Source organism: Cibotium barometz, chromosome 31 (genome assembly GCF_041138505.1).
Source record: "Cibotium barometz isolate CiBa-2024 chromosome 31, ASM4113850v1, whole genome shotgun sequence".
Classification (NCBI taxonomy): domain Eukaryota; kingdom Viridiplantae; phylum Streptophyta; class Polypodiopsida; order Cyatheales; family Cibotiaceae; genus Cibotium; species Cibotium barometz.
The window spans coordinates 48,124,179-48,141,447 of record NC_141076.1 but is presented as its reverse complement, the minus strand read 5'-3'; the positions used below and the strand labels follow the sequence as shown (position 1 = coordinate 48,141,447).

General features: G+C 36.9%; 1 pseudogene; it reads left to right on the top strand.

Moving 5' to 3' along the window:
* The window catches only part of LOC147620959 (uncharacterized), a 19,315-nt pseudogene extending 4,528 nt beyond the window's left edge, over positions 1–14,787 (top strand).
* Positions 14,788–17,269: the final 2,482 nt, after the last annotated feature.

Genomic DNA, 17,269 nt, shown 5'->3' with positions numbered 1-17,269 from the left:
CTCATTGAGAGGCACAGCCGTTGATTCTTTTCCATAGAACAATTTTTGATTGGGATTTACTTTATCTAACGTACCATAACGGAATTGAGTCTCAGCTTAGAGATCCATCAGTGCAGCCTAATCCCATCCAGTCCCTTGGGTTAGCCAACCGCCCAACCATTGTAGTGATGGGATCCAATTAGGAATTTGGTTAGGTTTTGTCCTGGGTACCAAGGAAAAGAGTTCCCAGGCCCCCTAGTAGCCAAATACTCATGCAAACTTAAAACTAGTCACACCACTTACACACCCAATATGAAATTACCTTTTTCACCGATTCAACTGTCTTTAAAATAATCTTTTAATGAAACCATAATATCACTGATCAATAACCTCTAATTATCTAGTTGAATCCTAATTTCCAATTCATTCTTTCATCGGTGTACCTATGGCATCATTGGCAACCAGAACACTCACCACCTATCCACTAAGGGGCCTTTTCGATAGTTCCTAGCTCATAGTAACCGGCAATATATTCACATATAACAAAATAGAATCTCCGTTGAAGATCAGCAAGATCAACCAACGGATCCATATAAAAGAGCCATGGACTTATCAGTTGAGGACCAGTAAGATCGGTCAACAAGATCCATGCCCAAAACTCAGAAAATAACTCATACTCCTTGTTCCAAATATCTTCCCCGATGTACGTGTGGGTATCTTCGGCGACCCAGAGCCCGAGCACCGTATAGTCAGCACCCTCTAGGATCCTTCGCATGTCACCTAGCGCTTCACTCATAGGCCGCTTCCTTGGTCCCTCGCCCCCACCGTACCAGAAGCTCACCATTTTAAATCGAACCGAGGCTGGTCAAGTCGTTGGCCGACTTTGCTACGCGAGATGTCCTCCATCGACTCTTCGTCACAGCAGTTGCAACTTTAACATATAGATCTCCACGACCTCATTCAAAACGATCAAAATGCTTTCCCAACATTCTTGACATAAAACAGTCATTTTAAAAAACAGATTTCGCATACAGATACAGTTTTAACAAAATTTCATCTTTTGTCATCATTCCATAATTTATCTTCATCGATCCCTATCACATTACATCATTCCCATATCAAATCACGTCATCCACACATCAATCCATATCATTCATACATCCATCCACATTATCCATACATCCATCCACATCATCCACATCACCCATACAACCATCCACATAAATCTACATCATTCACACATCAAGCCACATCATCCATTCATCCATCTACATCAATCCACATCATTCACACATTAAACCACATCATCCATACATTCATTTACATCAACCCACATCATTCACACATCAAACCGCATCATCCATTCATCTATCTACATCAATCCACCTCATTCACACATCAAACCACATCATCCATACATCCATCCACAATAATCTACATCATTCACACATCAAACCACATCATCCATTCATCCATCTACATCAATCCACATCATTCACACATCAAACCACATCATCTATACATCCATCCACATTAATCTACATCATTCACACATCAAACCACATCATCCATTCATCCATCTACATTAATCTACATCATTCACACATCAAACCACATCATCTATATATCCATCCACATTAATCTACATCATTCACACATCAAACCACATCATCCATTCATCCATCTACATTAATCCACATCATTCACACATCAAACCACATCATCTATACATCCATCCACATTAATCTACATCATTCACACATCAAACCACATCATCCATTCATCCGCCGATTCACATGCCGTCATTCATTCACATCTCTTATCATTCATATCACGATTCACATGCCATCACATTCCTTCACATCTTATACCATTCATTCACATCCTAACTCATAGGACATCATATCCATTCATCTATTTACATTTATCTGATTCATATCACTTCCATCCATCCATTTACATCTATCTGATTCCTATCACATCTCATCACATGTATTTATAGAATGTAAGAGAATTCTAATTTTTTGATATAAAGATTCTTTACGCATCTAATTAGGCAGCATAAAGACAACTTTAGTAGGAATAACACTTTTATAAAAATCCTTTTATGTATCTATTTATGCATAAATTCAATTTTAAGGAAAATAACACTTCCAAATTAAAAATAAACCTTTTATGCATTTTACTATGCATAAATTTCATTTTAATGAGAATAACACTTTCAAAATAAAAATAAATCTTTTATGCATCTATCTATGCATAAATTCAATTTCAATGAAAATAATACTTTCAAAATAAAAATAAATCTTTTATACATCTTTCTATGTATAAAATCAAAATTGATAGGAATAACTGTTTTGGATTAAAAGTAAAATTCTTTATGCATCTATTTATGCATAGAATCAAAATTGATGAAAATAACTCTTTTGAATTAAAAATAAAATTCTTTATGCATCTATTTATGCATAAAATCAAAATTGATGAGAATAACTCTTTTGAATTAAAATCAAAATTGATGAGAATAACTCTTTTGAATTAAAAATAAAACTCTTTATGCATCTTTCTATGCATAAAATCAAAATTGATAACTCTTTTGAATCAAAAATAAAATTCTTTATGCATCTTTCTATGCATCTTTCTATGCATAAAATCAAAATTGATAAGAATAACTCTTTTGAAAAAAAAAATTCTTTATGCATCTATTTATGCATAAAATCAAAATTGATGAAAATAACTCTTTTGAATTAAAAATAAAATTCTTTATGCATCTTTCTATGCATAAAATCAAAATTGATAAGAATAACTCTTTTGGAATAAAAATAAAATTCTTTATGCATCTATTTATGCATAAAATAAAAATGGATGAGAATAACTCTTTTGAATTAAAAATAAAATTCATTATGTATCTTTCTATGCATAAAATCAAAATTGATAAAAGTCACACTTTTATAATAAAAATAAATTTTTTAATGCATCTAATTATGCATAAAAATCCAATTATGATAAAAGTAACACTTTTATAATCAAAATAAAAATTTCAGTATGCATCCTTCTATGCATAGAAATTAATTCTAAAGAAAATAACACTTTTATAATAAAATAATTCTAGTATGCATTTTTCTATACTTAGAATGAAAAATAACACTTTAAGAATGAATATACGATGGGGATTACTCTTTTTGAATAATAAAAGGTAAAACTTATTTTACACGATTTTTTAGAAAATTTTGCCATAACCTCCTTTGTATGGCTGACCATTTTTCAAATTTTAACTCTCTAAAATCAACTAGAATTTCACCAAGAGTATTTAAATCATTCTAATGTAAACAATTTCTACTTATTTAAGAAAAACATTATGAAAAACTTGATTCTGTCCATTAATCATTCATCTAGGATAAAGAAGGGTTGGATTTACTAAAGAAGAGAGGGGAATGCCTTTTCAATGAGGCATAACATCATTATTCACTTTAAAGAAGACAAAAATCATAAAAACCATAAAATGAAATAGAAAAGAGAAGAATCTCCAACTTACAAGGAGAATTTGAGAGCTTTCCTTTGGCTTGATGGTTTGAGGGATCTACTCTTGTTTGAAACAAGAGTGGCCACCAATCTTTAGAAGAGGAAAAGCTCAAAAACTAATGAATTATGAGTAAATTCACAGTTTTTGGCTCGTGGGAGAAGTAGAGTAATAGTGCAAAAACACTATTAAGCTTCAACAAAGGGGAAGGCTTATATTTATAGGAAAAAGTGAGCCTCTAACCAAGCAAACTGATTCTAGAATTTTCCAGATCAATTTGGTTAATTTTGACCATTTTTAGGTCAATTTAGCTCACTTTTTGGATCTAATTGAAACAGGAGAGAGGAGAGATAAAAATATCTCATTATTTGGGAGTTTAAAACTCTCCTATACATGTGAAATAGGCACCTCTTTCAAGAGAAATTCCCCCATACTGAGGTGTCAAAAATGCATCATTTCTTCTAAATATCTCTCTTTTTTAACTATTAACCTTGTCCTTAGTCAACTCTTCATCTTATGTGAGTATTTACTCATTTTTTGGGGGATTTTCCTTCTATTCTTCCATTTATCTCCTCCCTACATTTGGATGAATCTTATTGGTCCATAGGAACCTTAATTTAAAATTTCAAAAAAATCTGGATCCCTAGGATAAGGCCTCTGGATACTTGATTTCTAATGCACCTTCTGAAAATCTTTTTGAACTTCTGTTTCAGGGAAAATTAATTTAATAAAATGAGATATTTTTTCATCCAAAAGTATTTAATAACTGAATCACCTCTCTCTAGAAGATTTTCTCTCTCTAGGCCAAAACAGGTATAAACAAGATCTTTTATATTTTTGAAGAGAGATTTGATTACAGGGGGAGAATTTGGACATCATGAGGGGCTGGGGAAGGAATCTTACATTCTACTGCACTTAAAAAACACGAGATGTCCTCATCTCGTCTCGCAGGTGGAGTATGATCTCTTTCATCTTCTTCTTCTTCTTCAATCACTTCCAGTGTTACTGCCTTGGAAGTGTAAGGACGATTTGGGAACAACTCTCTTTGGCTTCCCCTATTCTGAGGTGGAGGTCTTGCATTACTTTGGATTGAAACTGCAGGTTGGATAGAGGGTCTACCTCTGGGATTTCCCTGATTTTGGCGGATAGAACCCTGATTACTCTGGAAGGAAGGGACTGGAGTCTGGAATCTTGATCCCCGATTTCCCTACCCTGAAAACCTTGATCCAAAAGGAGTTGGACAATCCATACTGCGATGTCCAAATCCTTGATAGTTATAACATTTCACTCTCTTGTTCAAGGGTGAAACTTCTGAAGTTGAAATCCAGGGAATTGAGTTTCGGAAAAAGGACATTTCTTCCATTCTGAAACTTCCCATATCCTGGGTTTGACCTTGATATCTCTTAGGCAGAGGAAGGTTGGAATCACCTTCTGGGAATAAAAACCTTTTGAAAGGTGATAGTGCTGGCTTTGGCGGGACTTTGACATCAAAGGCTTTTCGTTTGCCATCCGAACTGTTTCGGCCATGGAAACTGGCTTGGCATTCTTCACCAGGATATTCAAAGGTTCGTTCAGTTTCCGAATGGACCCGGCCATTAGCTGTTCTTCATCTAGCGAAGGCGAGTATCTGAGGAGGAGGGCGAATGCTTGGTGATATGCTTCAATAGTTCTACTCCCCTAGGTTAACTCTATGAATTTGTTCATCTTTGTTTCTAAAAAGCCAGGAGGACAGAACCTCGTCCCTTAGGTAAATTTTGAGATCAGTCCAGGTTTGGGTATTTCGATTGAGACGGTTTGTCTCGCAATGATTCCTCCATGCAACCATGGCCCTTTCCACAATCTTTAACCTGGCGAGAGCCATCTTGCTTCTCTCAGTGTAGCCAATTACATCAAAGTATTCCTCCATGGCCTCAATCCACTTTTCTACAACTTCACCTAACTGTTCCCCTTCACCCTTGAAGGGACCAGGCTGCGAACTATGAAGAGTTTTACGAACATCCAGGTCGAGCTCTTCTTCATCGAGTTGGGGGCTAACATTTCTACCACGACGACCTCGATCCATGTTCCTATCAATACGAAAATTCTTGTTAAGTTTCTTTATTTATGATTCAATCCGATTTTTGATTCAACTGATTCTGGGGTTCTTTAAATAGGTCGGCTCTCCACATAATCATGGGGTAAAGATACTCATATAGAATGCATTATCAGATAACAATTCATTCAGAATATCTCATTCATATCTTTAACACAATAATGGTCCATCAGACTGAATTTTTCCATTTGAACAGTCCTCCATGGGGATTTCAAATTTTCAGATTTTTAATTTATCATCCCTTAACTTGATCCACTGATCAAAAGTTAACAGTAGTAATCTGCTAGCACAATCCACTAATCTCATAGTGATTTGCTGAAGTCATTAACATCACTCCAGTTATGAACATCATGACAGGGACTCGTCCCATTCATCCTCATTGTGGTTTTGCTCAGCTTATTACATTTCAACTAAATTTCAGGAATCATCATTTTTCAATCAGAATCCAAATCAACTCATCAGTTCACAACCAAAATTTAAAAATCATATCAACCACATTCGAATTCATCATCTGGATAGCATTAATGCTTATAATATCAAGTCTTAGATTTACTCGTATATACTGCCAGTAAAGAGTTGCAGTTATACCCTTGGTATATACGAGTAGTCACGATCCTTGGAACTATAAGGTAAAGACCATCATGTCTAGGCCTCAAGCAAGTCAGGGATTCCATGCAATTGTGGTACTTCCATCTGAAGACCCAATTACTAATTTATGAATTTCAGTTCAAATAACAATTTGTATGAATTTCATCACACAAATCTGATCTTATACTGCTACTTCATAAATTTTTGACATTTTTGGCTTTTTGGTTGATCCTCATTAGTCAAATTGCTCTGATACTAGCTGTGAGATCCCTGTCTCCTTCGTGCAACGAAAACAAGGGTGCTAGCAACGGAAGTAGCACTTCTTGTGTAGGGCAGGATCCCACACTCGGGGCCTCGCCCACCACCACGGATATCTGGACAGGAGACTAATCCATCGGTTTTTCCAAAAATTGAACCCAGAAAAACTTTCCTTATCTGGAAAGCACAGGCGATTTCTCCAAGATAACTTTTCTCTAACGTAGTCATCAAAAGCCTTAACTAATTGAACTGATCTGACCGACGAACCCGTAAGTTCCTTAGTCAGATCAAGGAAAAGATTGTACTTGGATCATAGAGACCAACGCTTTTTTCCTCATTGAGAGGCACAGCCGTTGCATAGAACAATTTTTGATCGGGATTTACTTTATCTAACGTACCATAGCATAATTGAGTCTCAGCTTAGGGATCCATCATCAGTGCAGATAGTCCCTTGGGTTGTTAGCCAACCGCCCAACCACTGTAGTGATAGGATCCAATTAGGAATTTGGTTAGGTTTTGTCTCGGGTACCAAGGAAAAGAGTTCCCATGCCCCCTAGCTGGATACTCATGCAAACTTAAAACTAGTCACACCACTTACACACCCAATATGAAATTGCCTTTTTCACCGATTCAACTGTCTTTAAAATAATCTTTTAATGAAACCATAATATCACTGATCAATAACCTCTAATTATCCAGTTGAATCCTAATTTTCAATTCATTCTTTCATCGGTGTACCTATGGCATCATTGGCAACCAGAACGCTCACCACGTGTCCACTAAGGGGCCTTTTCGATAGTTCCTAGCTCATAGTAACCGGCAATATATTCACATAACAAAATGGAATCTCCGTTGAAGATCAGCAAGATCAACCAACGGATCCATGTAAAAGAGCCATGGACTCATCAGAATAAATCTTTTATGCATCTTTCTATGTATAAAATCAAAATTGATAAGAATAACTCTTTTGGATTAAAAGTAAAATTCTTTATGCATCTATTTATGCATAGAATCAAAATTGATGAAAATAACTCTTTTGAATTAAAAATAAAATTCTTTATGCATCTATTTATGCATAAAATAAAAATTGATGAGAATAACTCTCTTGAATTAAAAATAAACATCTTTATGTCTCTTTCTATGCATAAAATCAAAATTGAAAAGAATAACTCTTTTGGAATAAAAATAAAATTCTTTATGCACCTATTTATACATAAAATAAAAATTAATAAAAATAACTCTTTTGAATTAAAAATAAAATTCTTGATGCATCTTTCTATGCATAAAATCAAAATTGATAAGAATAACTCTTTTGGAAAAAAAATAAAATTCTTTATGCATCTATTTATGCATAAAATCAAAATTGATGAGAATAACTCTTTTGAATTAAAAATAAAATGCTTTATGCATCTTTCTATGCATAAAATCAAAATTGATAAAAGTCACACTTTTATAATAAAAATAAAATTCTTTTATGCATCTAATTATGCATAAAAATCTAATTATGATAAAAGTAACACTTTTATAATCAAAATAAAAATTTCAATATGCATCCTTCTATGCATAGAAATTAATTCTAAAGAAAATAATACTTTTATAATAAAATAATTCTAGTATGCATTTTTCTATACTTAGAATGAAAAATAGCACTTTAAGAATACATATACGATGGGGATTACTCTTTTTGAATAATAAAAGATAAAACTTATTTTACATAATTTTTAGAAAATTTTGCTATAACCTCCTTTGTATGGCTGACCATTTTTCAAATTTTAACCCTCTAAAATCCACTAGAATTTCACCAAGATTATTTAAATCATTCTAATGTAAATAATTTCTACTTATTTAAGAAAAACATAATGAAAAACTTGATTCTATCCATTAATCATTCATCTAGGATAAAGAAGGGTTGGATTTACTAAAGAAGAGAGAGGAATGCCTTTTCAATGAGGCATAACATCATTATTCACTTTAAAGAAGACAAAAACCATAAAAACCATAAAATGAAATAGAAAAGAGAAGAATCTCTAATTTACAACAAGAAGAATTTGAGAGCTTTCCTTTGGCTTGATGGTTTGAGGGATCTACTCTTGTTTGAAACAAGAGTGGTAGAAGAGGGAAAGGTCAAAAACTAATGAATTATGAGTAAATTCACAGTTTTTGGCTCATGGGAGAAGTAGAATAACAGTGCAAAAATACTATTAAGCTTCAACAAAGGGGAAGGCTTCTATTTATAAGAAAAAGTGAGCCTCTAACCAAGCAAACTGATTCTAGAATTTTCCAGATCAATTTAGTCAATTTTTGACCATTTTTAGGTCAGTTTAGCTCACTTTTTGAGAGATAAAAATATCTCATTATTTGGGAGTTTAAAACTCTCTCACACATGTGAAATAGGTGTCTCCTTCATGAGGGGGATTCCCCCATACTGAGATGTCAAAAATGCATCATTTCTTCTAAATATCTCTCTTTTTTAACTATTAACCTTGTCCTTAGTCAACTCTTCATCTTATGTGAGTATTTACTCATTTTTGAGGGATTTTCCTTTTATTCTTCCATTTATCTCCTCCCTACATTTGGATGAATCTTATTGGTCCATAGGAACCTTAATTTAAAATTTTAAAAAAATGTGGACCCCCTATTTTAAGGCCTCTTGAACAGATTATACTTGATTTCTAATGCACCTTCTGAAAATCTTTTTGAACTTCTGTTTTAGGAGAAATTATTTTAATAAAATGAGATATTTTTTCATCCAAAAATATTTAATAACTGAATCACCTCTCTCTAGGCCAAAACAGGTATAAACAAGATCTTTTATATTTCTGAAGAGGGATTTGATTACAGGGGGAGAATTTGGACATCATGAGGGACTGGGGGAGGAATCTTACAAGTTCTCTTGGTTAAGAAAAAAGATCAAGGTACCTGGCAGATGTGTATTGATTACAAACGTCGTAACAAGATTACAATTAAGAACAAATACCCATTGCCTAGATCAGATGATCGTATTGATAGGTTGCAAGGAGCTAAGTATTTCACAAAGCTTGATTTGCGAATCAGTTATCATCAAATCCGTATTGCAGAGGAAGATGTTCCTAAAATTGCTTTTTTACACGTTATGGCCATTATGAATTTTTAGTGTTACCCTTTGGTCTCACTAATGCACTAGCAACTTTCTAACAGATAATGAATGATATATTTCTGGATCTGTTAGGAAAATATGTTTCTTAGATGATATTTTGATATACAATAAAACTTTGGCTGAGCATGATAATCATCTTAAAGAGGTTCTAGGAAGGCTCATGAAGGAGAAACTGTATTATAAATTATCTAAGTGTGATTTTTTCAAAAAGGAATTGTTATACTTGGGTCATAAGATCTCTCGAGATGTCTTAAGTATAGATTTTGATCGCATCCAAAAGGTTTTGGAATGGCCAGTTCCACGTACGGTCAAGCAGTTAAGATCTTTCTTAGGTTTCGTGGTATTTCTTTGAAAATCTGTCAAGGATTATTCGAAGTTGACAGTGCCTTTTACCAACCTTCTTAAGGGTAAAAATAAGAAGTCTAATTCTTCGATTAAGTGGAATGAGAAGTTATATAAAACTTTTGATACTTTAAAATATAAAGTTCGAGATGCTCCTGTGTTAGCCTTACCAGATCCTAGTAGGCCTTACATTGTAGAGACTGATGCTAGTGATTTTGTGGTAGGCACAACTTTGTTCTAAGATGGGAAACATGTGGCCTTCGAGAGTAAGAAACTCAACGATACACAGACTAGGTACCTAGTTGTTTTAAAACCCTAAAGATCTCTCTATCATCAGTCTTTTTGTGATCAACTGGACTTGAAAGGTAGAAAGGCCAGATGGGCTGAATTGATGCAAGACTTTGATTTCATGGATTAAATACAGGAAAGGTAGCTTGAATTGCATTGCTGATGCATTGAGTCAAATCGGTGAAGTTAATGAACTTAGCTTTACGAAAATTACTTCTAACTTATACGATTTACTCAAGGGAAAATGCAATACAGATATTTTCTTTGGAAAATATTAGAATTTGGCAAAATCAGGGTCCAACTCTAAGGTAGATCAAAACCTGGTGAATGAAGGAAAAGCCAATTAATTTTTTATTCGAAATGGTCTTTTATTCTAAAATAATAAGGTTTGCGTACCGGATGTATGGAAAATTAAACTGAGGATCCCATTTGAGTGCCATGATGCACCATCGGTAGGACATTCAGGCATACAATGTACCTTGGCTTTTGTTAGGACTTTTTATTGGCCAAAAATGAAGGATTTTGTTTAGAATTATGTGGTCGAATGTCATCAGTGTTAGATTAATAAAGTAGAGTTGCCTTAAATCTATTGGGTTATAACATCCTTTGGATATTCTGTCTCGAAAGTGGGAAAGTATTTCCATGGATTTCATTACAGGACTTCCACGTATCAATAGGGGTCATGATGCCATTTGGGTAGTCGTGGATAGATTGACAAAGATGGCAAGGTTTTTACCCACAAAGACAACTGTTAAGGCATTAGAATTGGCTTACCAATTTGTCGAGCAAGATTGTATGGTCTACATTTTGATATTGTGAGTGATCGGGACTCTAAGTTCATGGCTCTTTTTTGGCAGGAAGTTTTCAAGAAATTGGAAACTACTTTGAGTATGAGTTCCTCTGATCACCTGCAGCTTGATGGAAAAATAGAGCGTGTGAATCAGATTGTAGAGGATATGCTTTGTGCATATGTCTCTAGAAAACCATCGAGTTGGGAAAAATATCTTCCAATGAGATGGAATTTGCCTATAACTATTCTAAGCATACGGTTATTGGTTATAGTCCGTTCATGCTGTATGGGTATTAACCCAAGGCACCTGTTGTTTGATGTCGGTCTTAAGGACATTAAGCTTGATGCATTGAAGGGATTTATTGTGTGATATGCAGGAAATGCTGACCCAAGCTCAGGATTCTATCAGGAGTGCTTAGGATAAAACACAGTTTCATGTTGATAGGGGATGCTCACCTTAGTCTTTTGAGCCAAGAGCATTGGTTTATTTGAAAGTTCCTAAAAATTCTCAGACTTTGTCCTCAACAGGAAAATGCTCAAAATTATCTCGTAGATATTGTGGTCCATTTCGAGTTATACGTCGGTTTGGCTGAATTAAAACTACCTCCACATGTCAGAGTTCATCTAGTCTTTCATGTCAATAGACTGAAAGAGAAGCTCAGAGGTGAGGATAACATAGTTAGTCCTCAAGAACTCGTTGGAGTCGAATATTTGTCTTATGTTCCACATGAACCTGAAAAGGTACTTGAATTCATGGAAAGGAAATTTCGTATAGTCACTTAATCCCTGTGGTTAAAGGAAATTTCATATAGTCACTTAATCCCTGTGGTTAAATTTAAGTGAAAAGACATGGAAATTGAGGATTCGACTTGGAACATTCAGCGCAATTTTCATTCTTTTGTAAGAGTGCAATGTTTTGAGAGAGGGGAAGTATGTTATGTGCACATAACTAGGAGGCTAACCCACCCTAGGCATGTGAACATGGGAACATGCCTAGGCATGGGAACATGTGAACATGGGAACATGCTCTAGTGGGGCAAGGGTTAGGTCTAACCTTGGGTTGAGTTTAGGTCAAGCAACCAAGAGGGTCACACATGGAAATGGAGAGTCAAGAGCCACTTGAGGGTCCTCTTATATAATAGGGGCATGGGGCACTCTCAAGGGATGTTCTCTTATGTAGAGCATTGTGTCTACTCTCTTGCCATTTCATGCTAAAGCTATGTGCTGATGGAGTGAAGTCATATCTCTTGGTGGTATGGGACACTAAGGTAAGGTATCTGGTACTTCATTGTATTTATGTGTGCACCCTTGGGCTCGGGGGTGGTCGTGTGTGGAAGAGTATATGCCTCCATGCATGTTTATGCATGGTTATTAGCTAGAGAGATCTTTAGAGTTTTAACAATACTAGAAGATGTAGCTCGAGGGGGGACTATTATGTGCTTATTGGGACATTCAGTAATTATGTGTGGTCCTTGATAGTGATAGCATTGAAGAGGCATTCTCTTAAGTAGTAGTGTTGATGTCTCAGCCTCTTCTTGCTGCAACCAGGTATTACATTGGTTTGACTTCTCCTCCAGCATCAACCACATAGTAGTTAAGGTAAAGGTATGTTGAGTCTTCAGTGACATGAGATGCTGTCTCAAACTCAACCTCATACTTAGGATAATCAACAAGTCCCTCAGAACCTATTTGATTATTGAGCCCCGTACTACTTCATATCCTCCCTTTTCAAATCCCACAACTCTCTTACGTTTTGCACAGGTGATGGCACCACAAGCTTACTAGGATATTGCAAGTCAATTTCTTACATGCAAGAGAGAGAAAGGCATTATTCACAACACTTAGCAAATGAGCTTCTTGGCTTGTCTGGTGAATGCAAGACACAGAAAGTTAGATTTGAAGAACAGTAATGTCAAATCAATAACCTAAGAAGTGACCTCTGCAAATATAGAGAAAAAGACACAATCATTGGACGGTGCATACGGAAAAGAAAGCTCAAAAACGTTGAGAACTTGAGGCTCGGTTCTGGAGGCCTGAAGAAGAGAATCCAAGCCGTAAGGTAATGTTGCACTGAATGTATTCCCATTCACATGTTATTTTGTGTTAGCCGTAAGGTAATGTTGCACTGAAGGTATTCCCATTCACATGTTATTTTGTGTTAACAGTTAATGTATTCCCATTCACATGTCTTTTGTGTTAGCAGTTAATATTATTTTATTTGCTGGGCTTCTTTGGGATTTACATGTTCTCTACATTAGTAAATGAGTAGTGCTGTATTTGTAGGGTTGTCATACATCCTGACAAAGAGAATATCAATCCAGCAAAGTAACTAAAACCATTCGTGACAATAACACTTATGAATAGGGTCACAATAACACTTATGAATAGGGCTCTTTGTAATTGCAGTAGGGATGATCCAAAGTATTTTATTGTGCAGTCCGAGAGATGAACATCTAGTGGCTAGGTTCATTTGAGGTCAAGAAAGAGGACCATGAATCCTTGTTTTGGGTATTTCATCAGACACATATTCCCAATCTCATCAAAGAACAGATGAATGCAACCAAGATGCTCCACGTAGAGAAAAGGGGGGAATTTCAAGTCTAATGGCATCTTGTGGGTAACTTTAAGACTCTCAAGTGCTTATTCAGCAAAGGGGCCAATGCAAAGTCTCCATGCCTTTACTCCATGGACTCCACAAGGGTGATGGACCCTAAGTGGTGGAGACGACCACCGAACAGACAAATTTTGGATGAGAACTTTAAACCAGTGTTTGAGATTCCTCTTTCCAATGTGCATATATGCACGCTTCATGCTTTGTGTCGTATCATAGAGAAACTGGTATATCTCCACATTGGCTTTGCTTGGAAGATCAAGAATGTAGCAGAGAGGAAAGAAGCCATCCGTGTATTGGAGAAGGTGTTGTTATCAGCAATTGGACTACATGGAGGTAATGTCCAGATTCTGAAGAACACTAAAAAGTCATCAAATGAAAAGGAAGTTCTAATGAAGCCTTTCATTGGAGGTGTTAAGGCAAGAATATTTCTTTCCAAGCCAATGAATAATCAGTAACACAAACCTACAAAGTTAGGAAAACAATATACAACAACCTACACAAGTCGAATCGAATACCAACAGTGGAAAAAGCTTCATAATGCAGTGAAAGACCTTGAAGGTGCTTCAAGGAATATCAAAGCAGATGTTTGGCGTTCAATTGATACTCTGTTCCAAATGTGTGAGAAAGTCAACTACTCCCACAACAAGACAAAAAGAGCTTTCAAGACAACTTACAAGCGTTCAAAAAAGCATTCAGAGCTGCTTGGATTGACACTAACATTACACACTACATGGTATGTTTCTAGCTTACTGTTGTTTTCTAGCCCTCGATACTAACTTACATTGTATGTTTTCTTATGCAGCATATTCTCTACAACCACATGCCTTACTTTATCAACAAGTACGGAGATGCTAGCATTTGGAACACACAAGGACTCGAGAAATCGCATTATATGGCTCGAAATGCATACTTTAGGCACACACAACATGGTGGTGGAAAAAGTAGGGCAAACAGCAGCCTACAAGAAGTGTTTCAATGGTTCTATGGAAGAATACTACAACAACTATATAAAAAAGAAACCTTGAGGTCATGCAAATTGATGCAGACACTCACACATATGGAAAGGAAGAGATTGAAGCATTCCGAAGCATTTAAAAACTCAGATGCCATAGAAGCACAAAACAAATGGAGAGAACAAAAGATTTTTGTTAATCATCGTTGGATAGATAAATGTAACACATAAGTCTTTTACAATGTATCTTTTCATTCCAATGACTTTGGCAATTCCAGTGAATCTGGCTTTCGTTTATACCTTAGCAAAAAATGTTTGCCATACTCTTCTAGTTTATACCTTAGCAAACGATGTTTGCCATACTCTTCTAGTTCCTCTGGGTTCTCTATGCCTAGAGACAATGCTACTACAGCATATGTATGAAAGTAACCCCTTCGGTTTGCTGGCATAACCAGGGTAGCATCCAAAAATTTCTAAGGCAAGAGACTTCTCCATCAAAATAATCTTCTCATAACTTTTAGGAATAATCATTGCACCTAGGAACAGGGACAATGTCTTGAATACAAAATTTGTAACTTTCCCTTCCTGGCTCATGGCATTATGGTAGATTATAATCTTTGCCTTAGACAATTTGCTTAGGTAGTGAGAGAGAGCTGCGTCTCGGCAACAATACTCCCTTTTATGTCACTGCAAGAATTTGTCTTTGACTTTGACTTCAAATGTACTCTGCAAATAAAATAATTAAGGAAACATAAGTCTACATATCACATTCACACACACACTGACACACACAGCACACATACACAAAGAGAGAGAGAGAGAGAGAGAGAGAGAGAGAGAGAGAGAGAGAGAGAGAGAGAGAGAGAGAGAGAGAGAGAGAGAGAGAGAGAGAGAGAGAGAGAGAGATGTATTAACGTCTACTAGAGGCCGAACTCGACCCATGAGACAAATCAATGTACAACTGTCAATGTCTTCTGGATGTCGAGGAAAAAAAGGACTAAATGAACATGAAATAAACTATGAAAGTATTGAGCTAGTGGGGGGGGTGTGATGGATGGAGCACTACTGCTAGAGGCTCAGTATGCAACCTATACGCGCGAGGTATACAAGAATGCAATGCAGATCTATCTAGCTCCAACCATTACCATAATGGGGGTGTAATATGTGATACATAGGCGATGGTAAGGCAAAAATACCTCGGAGCATGATCTCCGAGTGTGAGTGTAAGTGAGCTAGCCGCTCTTGGATATGGTGCTAATGTCAAGCCCGTATCTCTGTGATCTCCCTCTTACGTAGTCTGGGAGTTTGGTAGCCTAGTGCTCTCGGTCTCCGTTTGGCTCTCGGAGGTCCATAGCGCGCTGAAGTGACTCCCTCCTGTGTGTCAGGATACACAGTGGGATAGATCTCTAGAAGAAATCAGTGAGTTGGAGCTATCGCCCACCTCTCCTTTGTGGTGCTATGTCTCTAGTAGCAAGAACTGGCTAAATCTACGCTGGTCTCTGCAGACTCCATGATCTGACAGAGTGAGGGATGTCCACTAAAGATGGTGGTGTATCTCTCTCTAATGACACTATATGCTCTGCATCTGCATACATAATGTTCACAACCTCCTCCTAGCATAGTCTCCATATCCTCTCTGCTCTGGGGATCCGTGTTGCCCTACCTGCCTCAATCTCAAGCTGGTGTGTGATGACACTCTAAGCTGGCCAATCACCACTCGAGCACTGTGAGGCACGCATAAACTGATCTCTGTAGTATAGCATCTTCGACGGTAGAGGCTGACTGGGTGTAATCCAAGTCTCTTGAGTGTATCGCTACCATAAATCCTATCGAAGGACTCTGTTCCTCTCACTGTGAGAGAGCTAGATGTGTGGTGCATGTATATCATACTGGAAAGGTGGCAGGTGATCTATGTCAAGACCATGCTGAGTGAGCCACTGTATCATCTGTGATGATGAATACCATGATCTCTTATCTCCACTCTCTGTGAGCTGCTTGGACGCCCCAAAAGCTTTATGTGAGAGTCAATCTGATGGCATATCACTGATCCTCTGTATGAAGAAGATCGTCGTCTGGAAGAGGGCCTCTACTAGCATTAGAGGTGCAGCAAACTCTGTCCGAAAAACATCATGTGAGGGTTTGCTGCGGATCATCCGTGAGAGCATGAGAATCTGATGCCTCTCTATCTGAGACCATGTGGAGGTGGCAAGCCCAGGTGCCCATACTGCTGAAGCATACATCAAAACAGGGGTGACTAGTGTGTCAAACAACCACCCCTTCGTGCGGGGCTCCTAGAAGTGTGCCTGGTGTGACACTGTGTCTCTAGCATGGGCCAGAGCTGCATAGCCTCGTGTGAGTCTACTATCCCTGGCTGCCTGTGCCATAGTAAATCTTCTTGGCGAAGTCGTAAATGTAATCCCTAGGTACACATATGAGTCTACCACCTCTACATGTCCTCCTGCTAGTGTGAAGATGAACTGGCCCTGAGGTGTGGAAAATCATGGCCTTGGTTTTCCCAAGGTTCACTGTAAGCCCCCTCTGTGTGTAGAAGTCATCGAGTGCATGGAGATGGTGCTGTAGTCCCATCTGCGACTCAGATACCAGAATAATATCATCTGCATATAGCATAAAATGTGGATTGTGGTACCTGAGATGTCTACCCTGTCTCCACCACCGTGACCAATGAAATTAGCCACCTCATCCATGTATAGCC